Here is a 20,387-nt window from a genome sequence, read left to right on the forward strand (position 1 = left end):
AGACGGTGGGGAGAATATGGCGAAAGCACCCCTCCCCGAAAGCAGCTGGAGAGAAAGTGGAAAGTTGGAAATAGCCACAGGGACTAAACTAAAAAGGGAGAAAGGAGAAAGGAGAGGGTTTAAATTCCATTAAGACTATGAATAGAGGGAGCTCAGAGAGTCTGCAACTCCACAGCTCGATACCTGGAGGTGCTCTGGTGGGAAGTGTGAATCCCCAAGAGCAGAGTGGGGTCAGAGAGGTTCTCAGGCCACATGGAGAGAAGCTGTTCCACTGCTGGAAGGACATTTGGTAGAGGTTGTGAGACAACCGCAGACCCCAGAGAACGGCTGCATTTGCTGATGCTGGAACAAGGTCGCTAAGGGTGAAGCCTGGTGCCAGATGTGTGTTGTGATTTTCCATAATCCCTGAAAAGCTGCTGCTACACTATCTCACAAACTTTATCTGGGGCGGGCTGGCACCTGGCCGCAATCTCTGGGCTTCGGCAGTAGCACAGTCCTGCAAACTTTCCTGGGTGTGGCCAGCATTTGGCCATTGCTTGGTGAGACCCTCCGCAGAGGGGCTGAACGGGACAAAGCCATAGTCCCTCAGAAGTAAGGGGCCAGGGAAACAGCCTTATCTGAGACAAAACTCAGGAGAGAGGTACTACCTGGGGTTTGGTCATGGGTAGTGTAAAAGAGGGGAGTGGACAAAAGCTGAAGATAAAGCACAGGGGCATGATTGCTGATCAGGGCGAACAGAGTTCTGAAACTAGAGACTGGGTAGCTGGGTGCTGCCATTTTCACCACTCCTGTGCATGTGCATACGCACCTACAAGCACCACAACAATCCATCCCAGTAAGCTAGCAGCACCATCTAGTGGAGAATGGAGCTGTTACACTAAGCCCCGCCCAACAGGCCCAACCTTGCTCTTCAAGAACAGAAGTCTGACTGCCTGCTTAGTTTATGGACTATAAGGTGCTTCATAGTCTGACTTCTAGGGGAAAATGAAGTAATTTCAGCGTATTTCAGTCTGTTAGGTCCATCTATTCAATTTACTTTCTTTTCTTTTCTTTTTTCTTCTTTTTTCTCTTTATTGTTTCTTTTCCTTCTCTTGAATAAAGAAAGAGAAAAATTCATTGTTATTTTCAATTTTTATTAAAAATATTTTTCTTTAATTTTTTTCTATTTTTTACTTTTGTGTAAATTTTTTCAAACACTAGTTTACTTCCATCATTTCATTTTAGTCTAATTCAGTGTATTCATTTTTTCAAATTTTCAAATGATTTCCTTTTTTTTCTTCTTTCCCCTTTTTTCTCTAATCTATCAAGCCACTTTCTTTTTTTTTTCAATATATGAAATTTATTGTCAAATTGGTTTCCATACAACACCCAGTGCTCATCCCAAAAGGTGCCCTCCTCAATACCCATCACCAACCCTCCCCTCCCTCCCACCCCCATCAACCCTCAGTTTGTTCTCAGTTTTTTTTTGTTTTTTTTTAATGTTTATTTATTTACTTATTTATTTTTTTAATATATGAAATTTACTGTCAAATTGGTTTCCATACAACACCCAGTGCTCATCCCAAAAGGTGCCCTCCTCAATACCCATCACCCACCCTCTCCTCCCTCCCACCCCCCATCAACCCTCAGTTTGTTCTCAGTTTTTAACAGTCTCTTATGCTTTGGGTCTCTCCCACTCTAACCTCTTTTTTTTTTCCTCCCCTCCCCCATGGGTTTCTGTTAAGTTTCTCAGGATCCACATAAGAGTGAAACCATATGGTATCTGTCTTTCTCTGTATGGCTTATTTCACTTAGCATAACACTCTCTAGTTCCATCCACGTTGCTACAAAGGGCCATATTTCATTCTTTCTCATTGCCACGTAGTACTCCACTGTGTATATAAACCACAATTTCTTTATCCATTCATCAGTTGATGGACATTTAGGCTCTTTCCATAATTTGGCTATTGTTGAGAGTGCTGCTATAAACATTGGGGTACAAGTGCCCCTATGCATCAGTACTTCTGTATCCCTTGGGTAAATTCCTAGCAGTGCTATTGCTGGGTCATAGGGTAGGTCTATTTTTAATTTTTTGAGGAACCTCCACACTATTTTCCAGAGTGGCCGCACCAATTTGCATTCCCACCAACAGTGCAAGAGGGTTCCCGTTTCTCCACATCCTCTCCAGCATCTATAGTCTCCTGATTTGTTCATTTTGGCCACTCTGACTGGCGTGAGGTGATATCTGAGTGTGGTTTTGATTTGTATTTCCCTGATGAGGAGTGACGTTGAGCATCTTTTCATGTGCCTGTTGGCCATCTGGATGTCTTCTTTAGAGAAGTGTCTATTCATGTCTTCTGCCCATTTCTTCACTGGGTTATTTATTTTTCGGGTGTGGAGTTTGGTGAGTTCTTTATAGATTTTGGATACTAGCCCTTTGTCCGATATGTCATTTGCAAATATCTTTTCCCATTCCGTTGGTTGCCTTTTAGTTTTGTTGGTTGTTTCCTTTGCTGTGCAGGAGCTTTTTATCTTCATAAGGTCCCAGTTCATTTTTGCTTTTAATTCCCTTGCCTTTGGGGATGTGTCAAGTAAGAAATTGCTACGGCTGAGGTCAGAGAGGTCTTTTCCTGCTTTCTCCTCTAGGGTTTTGATGGTTTCCTGTCTCACATTCAGGTCCTTTATCCATTTTGAGTTTGTTTTTGTGAATGGTGTGAGAAAGTGGTCTAGTTTCAACCTTCTGCATGTTGCTGTCCAGTTCTCCCAGCACCATTTGTTAAAGAGACTGTCTTTTTTCCATTGGATGTTCTTTCCTGCTTTGTCAAAGATGAGTTGGCCATACGTTTGTGGGTCTAGTTCTGGGGTTTCTATTCTATTCCATTGGTCTATGTGTCTGTTTTTGTGCCAATAGCATGCTGTCTTAATGATTACAGCTTTGTAGTAGAGGCTAAAGTCTGGGATTGTGATGCCTCCTGCTTTGGTCTTCTTCTTCTTCAAAATTACTTTGGCTATTCGGGCCCTTTTGTGGTTCCATATGAATTTTAGGATTGCTTGTTCTAGCTTCGAGAAGAATGCTAGTGCAATTTTGATTGGGATTGCATTGAATGTGTAGATAGCTTTGGGTAGTATTGACATTTTGACAATATTTATTCTTCCAATCCATGAGCATGGAATGTTTTTCCATTTCTTCATATCTTCTTCAATTTCCTTCATAAGCTTTCTATAGTTTTCAGCATACAGATCTTTTACATCTTTGGTTAGATTTATTCCTAGGTATTTTATGCTTCTTGGTGCAATTGTGAATGGGATCAGTTTCTTTATTTGTCTTTTTGTTGCTTCATTGTTAGTGTATAAGAATGCAACTGATTTCTGTACATTGATTTTGTATCCTGCAACTTTGCTGAATTCATGTATCAGTTCTAGCAGACTTTTGGTGGGGTCTATCGGATTTTCCATGTATAATATCATGTCATCTGCAAAAAGTGAAAGCTTGACTTCGTCTTTGCCAATTTTGATGCCTTTGATTTCCTTTTGTTGTCTGATTGCTGATGCTAGAACTTCCAACGCTGTGTTAAACAACAGCGGTGAGAGTGGACATCCCTGTCGTGTTCCTGATCTCAGGGAAAAAGCTCTCAGTTTTTCCCCATTGAGGATGATGTTAGCTGTGGGCTTTTCATAAATGGCTTTTTGATCTTTAAGTATGTTCCTTCTATCCCAACTTTCTCGAGGGTTTTTATTAAGAAAGTTTGCTGAATTTTGTCAGATGCCTTTTCTGCATCGATTGACAGGATCATATGGTTCTTATCTTTTCTTTTATTAATGTGATGTATCACGTTGATTGATTTGTGAATGTTGAACCAGCCCTGCATCCCAGGAATGAATCCCACTTGATCATGGTGAATAATTCTTCTTATATGCTGTTGAATTCTATTTGCTAGTATCTTATTGAGAGTTTTTGCATCCATATTCATCAGGGATATTGGCCTGTAGTTCTCTTTTTTTGCTGGGTCTCTGTCTGGTTTAGGAATCAAAGTGATACTGGCTTCATAGAATGAGTCTGGAAGTTTTCCTTCCCTTTCTATTTTTTGGGATAGCTTGAGAAGGATAGGTATTATTTCTGCTTTAAACATCTGGTAGAACTCCCCTGGGAAGCCATCTGGTCCTGGACTCTTATTTGTTGGGAGATTTTTGATAACTGATTCAATTTCTTCGCTGGTTATGGGTCTGTTCAAGCTTTCTGTTTCCTCCTGATTGAATTTTGGAAGGGTATGGGTGTTTAGGAATTTGTCCATTTCTTCCAGGTTGTCCAGTTTGTTGGCATATAATTTTTCATAGTATTCCCTGATAATTGCTTGTATTTCTGAGGGATTGGTTGTAATAATTCCATTTTAATTCATGATTTTATCTATTTGGGTCATCTCCCTTTTCTTTTTGAGAAGCCTGGCTAGAGGTTTGTCAATTTTGTTTACTTTTTCAAAAAACCAACTCTTGGTTTCGTTGATCTGCTCTACAGTTTTTTTAGATTCTATATTGTTTATTTCTGCTCTGATATTTATTATTTCTTTTCTTCTGCTGGGTTTAGGCTGCCTTTGCTGTTCTGCTTCTATTTCCTTTAGGTGTGCTGTTAGATTTTGTATTTGGGATTTTTCTTGTTTCTTGAGATAGGCCTGGATTGCAATGTATTTTCCTCTCAGGACTGCCTTTGCTGCATCCCAAAGCGTTTGGATTGTTGTATTTTCATTTTCGTTTGTTTCCATATATTTTTTAGTTTCTTCTCTAATTGCCTGGTTGACCCACTCATTCTTTAGTAGGGTGTTCTTTAACCTCCATGCTTTTGGAGGTTTTCCAGACTTTTCCCTGTGGTTGATTTCAAGCTTCATAGCATTGTGGTCTGAAAGTATGCATGGTATGATCTCAATTCTTGTATACTTATGAAGGGCTGTTTTGTGACCCAGTATGTGATCTATCTTGGAGAATGTTCCATGTGCACTCAAGAAGAAAGTATATTCTGTTGCTTTGGAATGCAGAGTTCTAAATATATCTGTCAAGTCCATCTGATCCAATGTATCATTCAGGGCCCTTGTTTCTTTATTGACCGTGTGTCTAGATGATCTATCCATTTCTGTAAGTGGAGTGTTAAAGTCCCCTGCAGTTACCACATTCTTATCAATAAGGTTGCTTATGTTTGTGATTAATTGTTTTATATATTTGGGGGCTCCCGTATTCAGCACATAGACATTTATAATTGTTAGCTCTTCCTGATGGATAGACCCTGTAATTATTATATAATGCCCTTCTTCATATCTTGTTACAGCCTTTAATTTAAAGTCTAGTTTGTCTGATATAAGTATGGCTACTCCAGCTTTCTTTTGACTTCCAGTAGCATGATAATTAGTTCTCCATCCCCTCACTCTCAATCTGAAGGTGTCCTCAGGTCTAAAATGAGTCTCTTGTAGACAGCAAATAGATGGGTCTTGTTTTTTATCCATTCTGATACCCTATGTCTTTTGGTTGGCACATTTAGTCCATTTACATTCAGTGTTATTATAGAAAGATATGGGTTTAGAGTCATTGTGATGTCTGTATGTTTTATGCTTGTAGCGATGTCTCTGGTACTTTGTCTCTCAGGATCCCCTTTAGGATCTCTTGCAGGACTGGTTTAGTGGTGATGAATTCCTTCAGTTTTTGTTTGTTTGGGAAGACCTTTATCTCTCCTATTCTATATGACAGACTTGCTGGATAAAGGATTCTCGGCTGCGTATTTTTCCTGTTCATCACATTGAAGATCTCCTGCCATTCCTTTCTGGCCTGCCAAGTTTCAGAAGAGAGATTGGTCACGAGTCTTATAGGTCTCCCTTTATATGTTAGAGCATGTTTATCCCTCGCTGCTTTCAGAATTTTCTCTTTATCCTTGTATTTTGCCAGTTTCACTATGATATGTCATGCAGAAGATCGATTCAAGTTACATCTGAAGGGAGTTCAGAGAACATATTTTGTAGAACTCGAATTCTTTTAAATTTATTGAGATTTTCATTATGACAGAATATTTTCTATTTTGGTAAATCTTTCATGTGCACTTCAAGAAAACATGTATTCTGCTGTTAATGGGTGAAATGTTCCTATAAATGCCATTTATATTAATTGGTAGCATTGTTCAAGGCTTTTATATTTTATTGACTTTCCTTTAGTTATTCTATCAGTTATTGAGAAATGGTTACTGAAATCTCTGAATATAACAGATTTATTTCTCCTTCAGTCCTTTTTTTACTTATCTTGTAGCTGTGTTATTAGGAGCATAAATGTTTAGGATTGTTATGTTCTCTTGATTAATTAACTCATTTATCACTATGAAATGACTTTCATCTCTGGCCATCTCTTTGTTCTGAAATCTTTATCTAATATTAATATGGCCACTGCAGCTTTATTTTTATTAGGATTAGCACAGTATATCTTTTTCTATCCTTTTAACAGATTTGCATCTTTATATTTAAATTTTGTTTCTTATAGGCAGATAACAATTCTGTCTTGCTTTGTCAATCACACAACCTCTGCTTTTTTATTGGGATTGTTATTATTTATATGGTTGGGCTTAAGTTTATCATCTTGCTATTCATTTTCTGTGTTCTTTGTTCCATTTTCCCTCTTTTCTTCTGCCTTCTTTTGAATTCAGTGTTTTCTGTGATTCCATTTTATCTCATTTGATTTTCTATAAATATGTTTTTGTTATTTTGGTGGCTTTGTTAGGGTTTACAGTTTAACTCTAAACTTATTACCAACTACCTTCAAGTGATATTATACCACTTCATGTATGAGAACTTTATAATAGTATATTTCTATTTCTCCATTCCATGCCTGTTGGTATTATTGTCATACATTTTACTTATACATATATATTTTTTAATTTTATTTTTTATCTTTTAAAATTAAATCCAAATTAGTTAGCATGTAGTGCAACAATGATTTCAGGAGTAAATTCCTTAGTGCCCCTTACCCATTTAGCCCATCCCCCCTCCCACAGCCCCTCCAGTAAACCTCAGTTTGTTCTCCATATTTATGAGTCGCTTCTCTTTTGTCCCCCTCCCTGCTTTTACATTATTTTTGTTTCCATTCCCTTATGTTCATCTGTTTTGTCTCATATGAGTGAAGTCATATGATTTTTGTTTTTCTCTGACTGACTAATTTCACTTAGCATAATACCCTCCAGTTCTATCCACGTAGTTGCAAATGACATGATTTCATTCTTTTTGATTCTTCATTGTGTGTGTGTGTGTGTGTGTGTGTGTGTGTGTATATATGTATATGTATATATATATACATATATATATATATCACATCGTCTTTACCCATCCATCGATGGACATTTGGGCTCTTTCCATACTTTGGCTATTGTTGATAGTGCTGCTATAAACATGGGGGTACATTTGTCCCTTCAAAACAGCACACCTGTATCCCATGGATAAATGCCTGGTGGTGCAATTTCTGGGTCATAGGGTAGTTCTACTTTTAGTTTTTGAGGAAACCCCATACTGTTTTCCAGAGCAGCTGCACCAGCTTGCATTCCCCCCCCCCCCAATTTTTTAATTGACATCTAAATTAGCATATAGTGCAACAATGATTTCAGGAGTAGATTCCTTAATGCCCCTTACCCATTTAGCCCATCTCCCCTCCCATACCTCCTCCAGTAACCCTTTGTTTGTTCTCAATATTTATGAGTCTCTTGTGCTTTGTCCTCCTCCCAGTTTTTATATTGTTTCCCTTCCCTTATGTTCATCTGTTTTGTATTTAAAGTCATCATATGAGGGAAGTCATAGATATTTCTCTTTCTCTGACTGGCTAATTTCACTTAGCATAATACCCTCCAGTTCCATCCACATAGTTGCAAATGGCAAGTTGTCATTCTTTTTGATTGCCGAGTAATACTCCATTGTGTGTGTGTGTGTGTGTGTGTGTGTGTGTGTGTGTGTATACACACATACATACATACCACATCTTCTTTATCCATTCATCCATCAATGGACATTTGGGCTCTTACCATACTTTGGCTATTGTTGATAGTGCTGCTATAAACATGGGGGTGCAGGAGCGCCTGGGTTGCTCAGTTGGTTGAGCGTCCGACTTCAGCTCAGGTCATGATCTTGCAGTTTGTGAGTTCGAACCCAGCGTCAGGCTCTGTGTTGACAGCTTGGAGCCTGGAGCCTGCTTCGGATTCTGTGTCTTCCCCTCTCTCTGCGCCTCCCATGCTCATGCTCTGTCTCTCTCTGTCTGCCAATAATAAATAAACGTTAAACATATTTAAAAAAATAAACATGGGGGTGCATGTGTCCCTTTGAAACAGCACACCTGAATCCCATGGACAAATACTTAGTAGTGCAATTACTGGGTCGTAGGGTAGTTCTATTTTTAATTTTTTGAGGAACCTCCATTCTGTTTTCCAGGGTGGCTGCACCAGTTTGCATTCCTACCAGCAGTGCAAAAGAGATCCTCTTTCTCCACATCCTCGCCAACATCTGTTGTTGCCTGACATTAATGTTGACCATTTGGACAGGTGTGAGATGGTATCTCATTGTGGTTTTGATTTGTATTTCCCTGATGATGGGTGAACTTGAGCATTTTTTATGTGTTGTTTGGCCATCTGTATGTCTTCTTTGGAGAAATGTCTATTCATGTCTTTTGCCCATTTCTTTACTGGATTTTAAAACTCGATTTTACAAGAATTGAATAGATGATGCTAGATCCTAGGTGTATTTTGGTCTGGGTGTTGAAAGTGGTTTGACAGATTAGAGAAAAACGGGGGGGGGGGGGGGGAGAAAAAAAGGAAATCGTTTGAGAATTTGAAAAAAATGAATACACTAAAGTAGACTGAAATGAGATGATGGGGGTAAAATAGAATTTGAAAAAATATACACAAAAGTAAAGAATATAGTAGAAAAAAACTAAAGAAAAATATTTTTAATAAAAATTAAAAATAAATATGAATTTTTTCATTTTCTGTATTTAAGAAACAAGAAATGAAAAAAGAAAAAAGAGACAAAAAGAGAATAAAAAAGAAAAGAAATCATTTGAAAATTTGAAAAAGTGAATACACTGCAGTAGACTAAAATAACATGATGGAAGTAAAATAGAATTTGAAAAAAGTTACATAAAAGCAAATAATATAGTAATGAAAATTAAATAAGAATATCTTTAATAGAAATTGAAGGTAAAAATGAAGTTTTTCTGCATTCAAGAAAAAGAAAAGAAATGAAAAAGAAAAAAAGAAAAAAAAAAGGAAATTGTTTGAAAATTTGAAAAGGTGAATACACTGAAGTAGACTAAAATAAAATGATGGAGGTAAAGTAGAATTTGAAAAAATTTACACAAAAGTAAAAAATATAGTAATAAAAATTAAACAAAGATATTTTTACTAAAAATTGAAAATAAAAATGAATTTTTCTGTATTCAAGAAAAAGAAAAGAATTGTAAAAGAGAAAAAGAAAAAAGAAAGAAAGTTGAATTGATAAACCTGCTAACAGATTGAAGTAGGACTGAAATTGCTTCATTTCCCCCTAGAAGTCAATCTATGTAGCTCTTTATAGTCCATAAACTAAGCTGGTGGTGAGGTTTGTGTTCTTGAAGAGCGAAGTTGGCCCAGTGGGGTGGAGCTCAGTGTAACAGCTCTGTTCTCCACTAGATGGCGCTGGTAGCCTACTGGGGTGGATTGTTGCAGCGCTTGTAGGTGCGTATGCACATGCGCGGGAGCGGTGAAACTGGTCCCACCCAGCTACCCCAGTCTGTTCTCCTGGATCAGCAGTCAGGCACCAGTCCTCTGTCTTCAGCTCTCATCCACTCCCTGCTTTTTCACTGTTTGTGACCAGGCCCCAGGCAGTAATTCTCTCCCAAGTTTTGTCTCAGATGTGGCTGTTTTCCCTGGCCCCTTACTTCTGAAGGACTGCGGCTTTGACCCGTTCCACCCCTCTGTGGGAGGGTCTCACTGAGCAATGGCTGAATATCGGCTGTACCCAGGAACGCCCGCTGGACCCTGTTGTTGCCGGTGCCCCGAGACTCTGGCCAGGTGCCAGCCCGCCCAAGAAAATGTTTGCCAGACAGTGTAGCAGCAGCGTTTCATGGATTATGGAAAATCACAACACACATCTGGCACCAGGCTTCACCCTTAATGACCTTGCCCCAGCACCAGTGAATGTGGCCACCTTTTGGGGTCTGCTGGGACCAGGTGGCTTCAACAGTCTCTACCAAATGTCCTTCCATCAGTGGAACTGCTTTTCCCCGTGTGGCCTGAGAACCTGCTGGACCCCACTCTGTTCCTGGGGATTCACCCTTCCCACCAGAGCACCGCCAGGTATTGAGCTGCAGAGTTGCAGCCTTTGTGCTCCCCTTGTTTACAGTCTTAATGGAACTTAAACCCTCTCCTTTCTCCTTTATCCCTTTTTAGTTTAGTCCCTGCAGCTGTTTCCAATTTTCCACTTTCTCTCCAGCTGCTTTTGGGGAAGGGTGCTTTTCCCATATTCTCCCCCCCCCTCCGCCCTGCCCCCAGTCTCTGTCCTCACCACCCACAAAAGTGGTTCCCTATCTTTCGTGGCTTCTTGCTCCCCAAGTTTGTCTCTCCATAATGCGTACCTGCTGAATTCTGTGGTTCAGGTTGTGCAGATTGTTGTGTTAATCCTCCAATCAGTTTTCTAGGTGTGTAGGATGGTTTAGTGTTGGTCTAGCTGTATTTCATGGACATGAGACACACAAAAGACTTCCATGCTCTTCTGCCATCTTGGCTCCTCCCCCCATATAAAGAACTCTTAAACTCAATAATAAGAAAGCAAGCAACTCAATTTTTCCCACCCAAAAAAACCCAATTTTAAAAAAGAGGAAAGGACTTAAACACACACTTCACCAGAGAATTGGTGAGGGACAGGAATGTTTGTGTCCCAGGGCCTTTACCTTATTGCAGTGCATACATTGAAAGTCCTGGAACTTATCAGAGTTTTTATTACTATTGCTGCATAACAAATTAACCTAAAACTTAGCCAGTTCCAACAGCACTATTTATTATCTCATGGTATCTATGGGTCAGGAATCGCTTAGCTGGATCCTCTGCCTCATGGTCTCTCATAAGGTCAAAATCGAGGTGTCAGCCAAGAGTCTGCAGTCTCATCCAAAGTTTCAACCATAGACCTGCTTCCAAGCTCACTCAGTGGTTGTTGGAAGAATTTAATTCATCAGGCTCTTTTGGACTTAGAGCTTTAGTTCCCCACTAGTTGTGTGCCACAGGTCACCTTCAGTACTTCAGCATGTGGGCCTCTCCAATATGACAGCTTAATTCATAAAAGTGTGCACATTAAGAAGGAAATAGAGAGAGCTGGCTAGCAAGATGGAAGTAATAATCTTTTGTCACCTAATCATGGAAGGTGATACCCCTCAATGCTGCTATAATCTATTGGTCAGAAGCAAGGTACTCAGGAGGGGATTATACAATGCCATGGGTATCAGGAGGCAGGGCTCCACAGGAGCCATCTGAGAGGCTACCTACCACACTAGCCTCAGGAAATTCAGTTTTCTAGGTCAGTTCATTTTTAATTCCTGAAATCCAAGGTCATAGAGTATTTCCTTCTAAAAATTTTAACCATGCTATTTCCAGTCAATTCCTTGGGCTAATGATAAATAATTCTATGTGAAAGTAGGTTTCCTTGCCTATTTCTACCCAGCACCCAGTCTGGTTTCATACTATCTGAGCCACAATGGGTCTCTTTACATCTATATGCCTACCTTTCTGTGTGCATTTACTTCCTTCTGGAATGATTGTTCTTTATCCATTGCAGAAACTCTTACTCATCTTTCAAGATTTAGCTTATGAACACCTTTTTAAAAAGGTCTTCCACTTATGCATGCTACACACACATACTCATACTGCATTCTACAGCCCGAGTGAGGTTTTGTTTATTTTACCATTTATTATGAGGCTTATGTGTGCCTGATACATACTAGGTTGCACTCAACAAATGTTTGTAGTATCAGCAGATAAATGCTGATAAACAGGGTGTAATGAGTGCATTAAATAGGATTGAATCTTTGCTTCATGGGTCCAGAGCAGAGAACAGGGAGTGCCTCTCCATCTTGCTGTAAAGTTCTGCCTGCTAAGTGCAGTCATACCAGCCAGTCACTTACATGGGATGTTCCTTAACTGTTGCTCTGCTTCTGTGGGAATCAGAACTGTAGCTTTTCATGAAGATTCATCCAGGTTCCCCAGAGACTAAAGATTATGACATAATTTGTCCCCATGTATGTTAGAGCTTTGTGGGCTTTCATTAAATACTAAGCAGTAGCAAGATCTCCTAGATGCCTCATTCTCTTGAGGTCAGTCCAAGAAGACTCAGTTTCAGTCCTTGGAAACCCCAAAATAACTCAGTTATTTTGGCCATATTTTCCTGGGATGACTGAAGCCAGTGCTGCAGTACTGGATAAACAAGGGTGAATGGAGATGGAAACTAAAAATAGCATGCTGAAAGAGACTGTTAAAAACTGAGAACAAATTGAGGGTTGATGGGGGGTGGGAGGGAGGGCAGGGTGGGAGGGAGGGCAGGGTGGGTGATGGGTATTGAGGAGGGCACCTTTTGGGATGAGCACTGGGTGTTGTATGGAAACCAATTTGACAGTAAATTTCATATATTAAAAAAATAAAAAAAAATAAAAAAAAAAAAACCAAAACTGAGAACAAACTGAGGGTTGATGGGGGGTGGGAGGGAGGGGAGGGTGGGTGATGGGTATTGAGGAGGGCACCTTTTGGGATGAGCACTGGGTGTTGTATGGAAACCAATCTGACAATAAATTTCATATATTGAAAAAAAATAAAAAAAAATAAATAGCCAAAAAAAAAAAAAAATAGCATGCTGAATCACTCTGGCTAAGAATAGGCTCCAAAAGCACTGTGATGAGGTGTTCTTTTTTTTTTTTTTTAATTTACATTCAAGTTAGTTATCATATAGTGCAACAATGATTACAGGAGTAGATTCCTTAATGCCTCTTACCCTTTTAGCCCATCCCCCCTCCCACAATCCCTCCCATAACCCTCAGTTTGTTCTCCATATTTGTGAGTCTCTTCTGTTTTGTCCCCCTCCCTGTTTTTATATTATTTTTGTTTCCCTTACCTTATGTTCATCTGTTTTATATCTTAAAGTCCTCATATGAGTGAAGTCATATATTTTCCTTTCTCTGACTAATTTCACTTAGCATAATACCCTGAAGTTCCATCCACATAGTTGAGAATGGCAAGATTTCATTCTTTTTGATTTCCAAGTAATACTCCATTTTGTGTGTGTGTGTGTGTGTGTGTGTGTGTGTATGTGTATATATATATATATATATATATATATATATATATATATATATGTATCATTTGCAAATATCTTCTCCCATTCCATCAGTTGCCTTTTAGTTTTGCTGATTGTTTCCTTTGCAGTGCAGAAATTTTTATTTTGATGAGGTCCCAATAGTTCATTTTGGCTTTGGTTTCCCTGGCCTCCAGAGACGTGTTGAGTAAAAAGTTGGTATGGCCGAGGTCAAAGAGGTTTTTGCCCGCTTTCTCCTCAAGGGTTTTGATGGATTCCTGTCTTACATTGAGGTCTTTCATCCATTTTGAGTTTATTTTTGGGTACAATATAAGAAAGTGGTCCAAGTTCATTTTTCTGCGTGTCACTGTCCAGGTTTCCCAGCACCACTTGCTGAAGAGACTGTCTATTCCATTGGATACTCCTTCCTGCTTTGTCAAAGATTAGTTGGCCATACGTTTATGGGTCCATTTGTGGGTTCTCTATTCTGTTCCATTGATCTGAGTGTCTGTTTTTGTGCCAGTACCATACTGTCTTGATGATCACAACTTTGTAATACAGCTTGAAGTCTGGGATTGTGATGCCTCCTGCTTTGGTTTTCTTTTTCCAGATTGCTTTGGCTATTCGGGGTCTTTTCTGGTTCCTTACAAATTTTAGGATTGTTTGTTCTAGCTCTGTGAAGAATGTTGGTGTTATTTTGATAGGGATTACATTGAATACGTAGATTGCTTTGGGTAGTATTGACATTTTAACAATATTTGTTCTTCCTACCAGGAGCATGGAATCTTTTTCCATTTTTTTGTGTGTCTTCTTTAATTTCTTTCATCAGCTTTCTATAGTTTTCAGTGTATAGATTTTTCACCTCTTTGGTTAGATTTATTCTTAGGTATTTTCTGGTTTTGGGTGCAATTGTAAATGGGATCCATTCCTTGATTTCTCTTTCTATTCTTCATTATTGGTGTATAGGAATGCAACTGATATCTTTTTTTTAATGTTTATTTTTGGAGAGAGAAAGAGACAGAGTGTGAGCTTTGACGGTGGCAGAGAGAGAGGGAGACACAGAATCCGAAGCAGGCTTCAGGCTCTGAGCAGTCAACACAGAGTCTGACACGGGGCTTGAACTCATGAGCTGTGAGATCATGACCTGAGCCGAAGTCAGACGATTAACCAACTGAGTGACCCAGGTGCCCTGGAATGCAACCAATTTAAGTGCATTGATTTCATATCCAGCGACTTTGCTGAATTCATGGATCAGTCCTAGCAGTTTTTTGGCAGAATCTTTTGGGTTTTCCATATAGAGTATCATTTCATCTGTGAAGAGTGAACGTTTGACATCCTTCCGGCCTATTTGGATTCCTTTTATTTATTTGTGTTGTCTGATTGCTGAGGCTAAGACTTCCAATGCTATGTTGAATAACAGTGGTGAGAGTGGACATCCCTGTCTTGTTCTTGACCTTAGGGGGAGAGCTCTCAGTTTTTCCTCATTGAGGATGATATTAGCGGTGGGTCTTTCATATATGGCTTTTATAATCTCGAGGTATGCTCCTTCTTTCCCTACTTTCTTGAGGGTTTTTTATCAAGAAAGGATGCTGTATTTTGTCAGATTCTTTCTCTCCATCTATTGAGAGGGTCATGTTGTTCCTGTCCTTTCTTTTATTGATGTGATGAGTCACATTGATTGTTTGTGGATATTGAACCAGCCCTGCATCCCAGGTATAAATCCTGCTTGGTCGTGGTGAATAATTTTTTTAATGTATTGTTGGATCCGGTTGACTAATGTCTTGTTGAGGATTTTTGCATCCATACTTATCAGGGATATTGTTCATTCTCCTTTTTAGTGGGGTCTCTGTGGTTTTGGAATCAAGGTAATGCTGGCTTCATAGAAAGAGTTTGGAAGTTTTCCTTCCATTTCTTTTTTTTTGGAACAGCTTCAAGAGAATAGGTGTTAGCTCTTCCTTAAATGTTTGGTGAAATTGCCCTGGAAAGCCATCTGGCCTGGACTCTTCTTTTTTGGAAGATTTTTGATTACTAATTCAATTTCTTTACTGGTTATAGGTCTGTTCAAAATTTCTACTTTCTTCCTATTTCAGTTTTGGGTGTATATGTTTCTAGGAATGTGTCCATTTCTTCCAGATTGCCCATTTTATTGGCATACAATTGCTCATAATATTCTCTTATTATTGTTTTTATTTCTGCTGTGTTGGTTGTGATCTCTCCTCTTTCATTCGTGATTTTATTTATTTGGATCCTTGCCTTTTTATTTTTGATCAAACTGGCTAGTGGTTTATCAATTTTGTTAACTCTTTCAAAGAACCAGCTTCTGGTTTCGTTGATCAGTTCTACTGTTTTTTTGTTGTTGTTGTTTCGATAGCATTAATTTCTGCTCTAATCTTTATTATTTCCTGTCTTCTGCTGGTTTTGGGTTTTATTTGCTGTTCTTTTTCCAGCTCCTTAAGGCATAAGGTTAGGTTGTGTATCTGAGATCTTTCTTCCTTCTTTAGGAAGGCCTGGATTGCTATATACTTTCCTCTTATGACCGCCTTTGCTGCGTCCCAGAGGTTTTGGGTTGTGGTGCTATCATTTTCATTGACTTCCATATACTTTTTAATTTCCTCTTTAACTTCTTGGTTAGCCCATTCATTCTTTAGTAGGATGTTCTTCAGTCTCCAAATATTTGTTGCCTTTCCAAAATTTTCTTGTGGTTGATCTCAAGTTTCATAGCGTTGTGGTCTGAAAATATGCACGGTATGATTTCGCTCCGTTTGTACTTACTTAGGGCTAATTTGTGTCTGAGTATATGGTCTATTCTGGAGAACGTTCCATGTGCACTGGAGAAGAATGTATATTATGCTGTTTTAGGATGAAATGATCTGAATATATCTGTTAAGTCCATCTGGTCCAGTGTGTCATTCAAAGCCATTGTTTCCTTGTTGATTTTTTGATTAGATGATCTGTCCATTGCTGTGAGTGGGGTGTTGAAGTCTCCTACTATTATGGTATTACTATTGATGAGTTTCTTTATGTTTGTGATTAATTGATCTATATATCTGGGTACTTCCACATTTGGCGCCTAAATGTTTACAATTGTTAGGTCTTCTTGGTCTATAGACCCCTTGATTATGATATAATGCCTACCTGCATCTCTTGATACAGTCTTTATTTTAAAGTCTAGATTGTCTGATATAAGTATGGCTACTCCAGCTTTCTTTTGTTGACCGTTAGCCTCATAGATAGTTCTCCATCCCCTTATTTTCACTCTGTAGGTGTCTTTAGGTCTAAAGTGGGTCTCTTGTAAACAGCATATAGATGGATCTTGTTTTCTTATCCATTCTGTTACCCTATGTCTTTTGATTGGAGCATTGAATCCATTGACCTTTAGAGTGAGTACTGAAAGATATGAATTTATTGCCATTATGACGCTTGTAGAGTTGGAGTTTCTGGTGGTGGTCTCTGGTGCTTTCTAATCTTTTGTTGCTTTTGAGATATATATATATATATATATATATATATATATATATATATATATTTTCTTTTTTTTTTTTTTTCATCTTTTCTTCCCTCAGAGAGTCCCCCTTAAAATTTCTTGCAGTGGTCACAGTGGTTTAGTGGTCACAAACTCCTTTAATTTTTGTTTGTCTGGGAAACTTTTAATCTCCTTCTATTTTGAATGACAGCCTTGCTGGATAAAGAATTCTTGGCTGCATATTTTTCTGATTCAGCACAGTGAATATATCCTACCACTCTTTCTGGCCTGCCAAGTTTCTGTGGATAGGTCTGCTGCAAACCTGATCTGTCTTCCCTTGTAGGTTAGGGACTTTTTCCCTTGCTGCTTTCATGATTCTTTCCTTGCCTTAGTATTTTGTGAATTTGACTATGATATGCCTTGTTGATGGTTGGTTTTTGTTGAATCTAATGGGAGTCCTCTGTGCTTCCTGGATTTTGATGTCTGTGTCTTTCCCCAGGTTAGGAAAGTTTTCCGCTATGATTTGCTCACATAACCCTTCCACCCCTTTTTCTCTCTCTTCCTCTTCTGGGACCGCTGTGATTCTGATGGTGTTCGTTTTTAGTGAGTCACTGATATCTCTAATTCTTAAATCGTGCTATTTTGCCTTAATCTCCCTCTTTTTTTCTGCTTCATCATTCTCTATAAGTTTGTCCTCTATATTGTTGATTCTCTGTTCTGCCTCATCCATCCTTGCTGCTGCTGCATCCATCCGTGATTGCATCTCAGTTATAGCATTTTTAATTTCATTCTATTTTTTATTTCTTTTATCTCTGCAGAAAGGGATTTAATCTATTTTCGTTTCCAACTAGTATTCTTATTATCGTGATTCTAAATTCTGGTTCAGACATCTTGCTAGTATCTGTGTTGGTTAAATCCCTGGCTGTCGTTTCTTTGTGCTCTTTCTTTTGGGGTGAATTCCCTCGTTTTGTCATTTTGAAGGGAGAAAAAGAATTAATGAGGTAGAAAAATTGAAATTTAAAAAATTAATATTAAAAAATATTAAAATTATAAATTAAATATTAAAAACACACACACACACACAAATCCTTTAAATGATACTAGATCCGAGGTGTGTTTTGGTCTGGGTGTTGAAAGTGGTTTGACAGATTAGAGAAATTAAAAAAAAAAGGGGGGGGGGGAGAAAAAAAAGACATTGTTTGAGATTTTGATAAAATGAATACACTAAAGTAGACTAAAATGAGATGGTATGGGTAAAGTAGAATTTGAAAAAATATACAGAAAAGTAGACAATATAGTATAAGAAATTAAAGTATTTTTAATAAAAATTATAAAGAAATATGAATTTTTTCATTTTCTGTATTTAAGAAAAAAGAAAAGAAATGAAAAGGAGAAAAAAGGTAAAAAAAGAAAAAAAAAGAAAGAAATCTTCTGAAAATTTGAAAAAGTGAATACACTGTAGTAGACTGAAATAAAATGATGGGAGTAAGATAGGATTTGAAAAAATTAACATAAAAGGGAAAAATATAGTACTAAAAATTAAATAAAAATATTTTTTAAAGAAATTGAAAGTAAAAATGAAGTTTTTCTCTTTCTGCATTCAAGAAAAAAAGAAATTAAAAAGAAAAAATGAAAAAGAAAGAAAGGAAATTTTTGAAAATTTGAAAAGGTGAATACACTGAAGTAGACTAAAATGAAATGATGGAAGTAAAGTAGAATTTGAAAAAATTTACACAAAAGTAAAAAATATAGTAATAAAGATTAAAGACAGTAATAAAACTTAAAGTAGTAAAGATTAAAATAAAGATATTTTTAATAAAAATTGAAAATAAAAATGAATTTTTCTCTTACTGTATTCAAGAAAAGAGAAAAGAATTGTAAAAGGAAAAAGAGAAAAAAATTGAATAGACGAACCTGCTAATAGATTGAAGTAGGACTAAAATTGCTTTGTTTTCCCCTAGAGGTCAGTCCATGTAGTTCTTTGTAGTCCATAACTTAAGCCAGCGTGGAGGTTTGTGTTCTTGAAGAGCAAAGTTGGCCCAGTTCGGCAGAGCTTGGTGTAACAGCTCCACTCTCCACTAGATGGCGCTGCTAGCCTACTGGGGTGGATTGTTGCAGAGATTGTAGGTGCGTATGCGCATGCGCAGGAGCGGTGAAAATGGCGCCACCCAGCCACAAGACTGTTCTCCCAGATCAGCAGTCACACACCCATCCTTCCTCTTCAGCTCTCATCCAGTCGCTGCTTTTCCACTCTCTGTGACCAGGCCCCAGGCAGTACCTCTCCCCCAAGTTTTGTCTCAGATGTGACTGTTTTCCTTGGCCCCTTACTTCTGAAGGACTGTGGCTTTGATCCATTCCGCCCCTCTGTGGGAGGGTCTCACTGAGCAATGGCTGAATGAGCAATGGCTGAATGTTGGCTGCACCCAGGAATGCCCGCTGGACCCTGCTGCTGCCGGTGCCCCAAGATTGCAGCCAGGTGCCAGCCCGCCCCCAAAAAAGATCGTGAGACAGTGTAGCATCAGTGTTTCAGGGATTATGGAAAACTGCAACACACATCTGGCACCAGCCTTCACCCTTAACGACCTTGCCCCAGCACCAGCGAATGTGGCTGCCTTCTGGGGTCTGCGGGGACCAGGTGGCTTCAACAGTCTCTACCAAATGTCCTTCCAGCAGTGGAACTGCTTTTCCCTGTGTGGTCTGAGAACCTCCCGGCCTCCACTCTGTTCCTGGGGATTCACCTTTTACTCCAGAGCACCGCCAGGTATTGAGCTGTGGAGTTGCAGCCTTTTTGCTCCCCTTGTTTACAGTCTTAATGGAATTTAAACCCTCTCCTTCCTCCTTTCTCCCTTTTTAGTTTAGTCCCTGCAGCTGTTTCCAATTTTCCACTTTCTCTCCAGCTGCTTTTGGGGAGGGGGTGCTTTTCCTGTATTCTCCCTCCGCCCAGTCTCCATCCTCTCTCAGCCTGCAAATGGGGTTCCCTACCTTTTGCAGCTTCTTGCTCCCCAAGTTCAGCGCTTCATCTTGTGTACCTGCTGAATTTTGTGGTTCAGGTTGTGCAGATTGTTGTGTTAATCTTCCAATCAGTTTTCTAGGTGTGCAGGATGGTTTAGTGTTGGTTTGGCTGTATTTCTTGGACATGAGACATACAAAAAGCTTCCGTGCTGTTCCGCCATCCTGTCTGGGAAACTTTTAATCTCTCTTATTTTGAATGACAGTCTTGTGGGATAAAGAATTCTTGGCTGTGTATTTTTCTGATTCAGCACATTTATTATATCCTGCCACTCCTTTCTGGCCTGCCAAGTTTCTGTGGATAGGTCTGCTGCAAACCTGATCTGTCTTCCTTTGTAGGTTAGGGACTTTTTCCCTTGTTGCTTTCATGATTCTCTCCTTGCCTGAGTATTTTGTGAATTTGACTGTGATATGCCTTGTTGATGGTCAGTTTTTGTTGAATCTAATGGGGGTCCTCTGTGCTTCCTGGATTTTGATGTCTGTGTCTTTCCCCAGGTTAGGAAAGTTTTCTGCTATGATTTGCTCACATAACCCTTCTACCCCTATTTCTCTTCCTCCTCTGGGATCCCTGTGATTCTGATGGTGTTCCTTTTTAACGAGTCACTGTTTTCTCTGATTCTTAA

The 20,387-nt window shown here is 38.9% G+C and overlaps 1 long non-coding RNA gene across 4 annotated transcripts in view; it reads left to right on the plus strand.

Annotated features, from left to right (window-relative positions):
- LOC122204641 overlaps positions 1-20,387 on the plus strand; it is a 132,729-nt gene that overhangs the window by 34,993 nt on the left and 77,349 nt on the right. The gene's annotated exons all lie outside the window — the stretch shown is intronic.

The sequence above is a fragment of the Panthera leo genome, chromosome D4 (genome assembly GCF_018350215.1).
Source record: "Panthera leo isolate Ple1 chromosome D4, P.leo_Ple1_pat1.1, whole genome shotgun sequence".
Classification (NCBI taxonomy): domain Eukaryota; kingdom Metazoa; phylum Chordata; class Mammalia; order Carnivora; family Felidae; genus Panthera; species Panthera leo.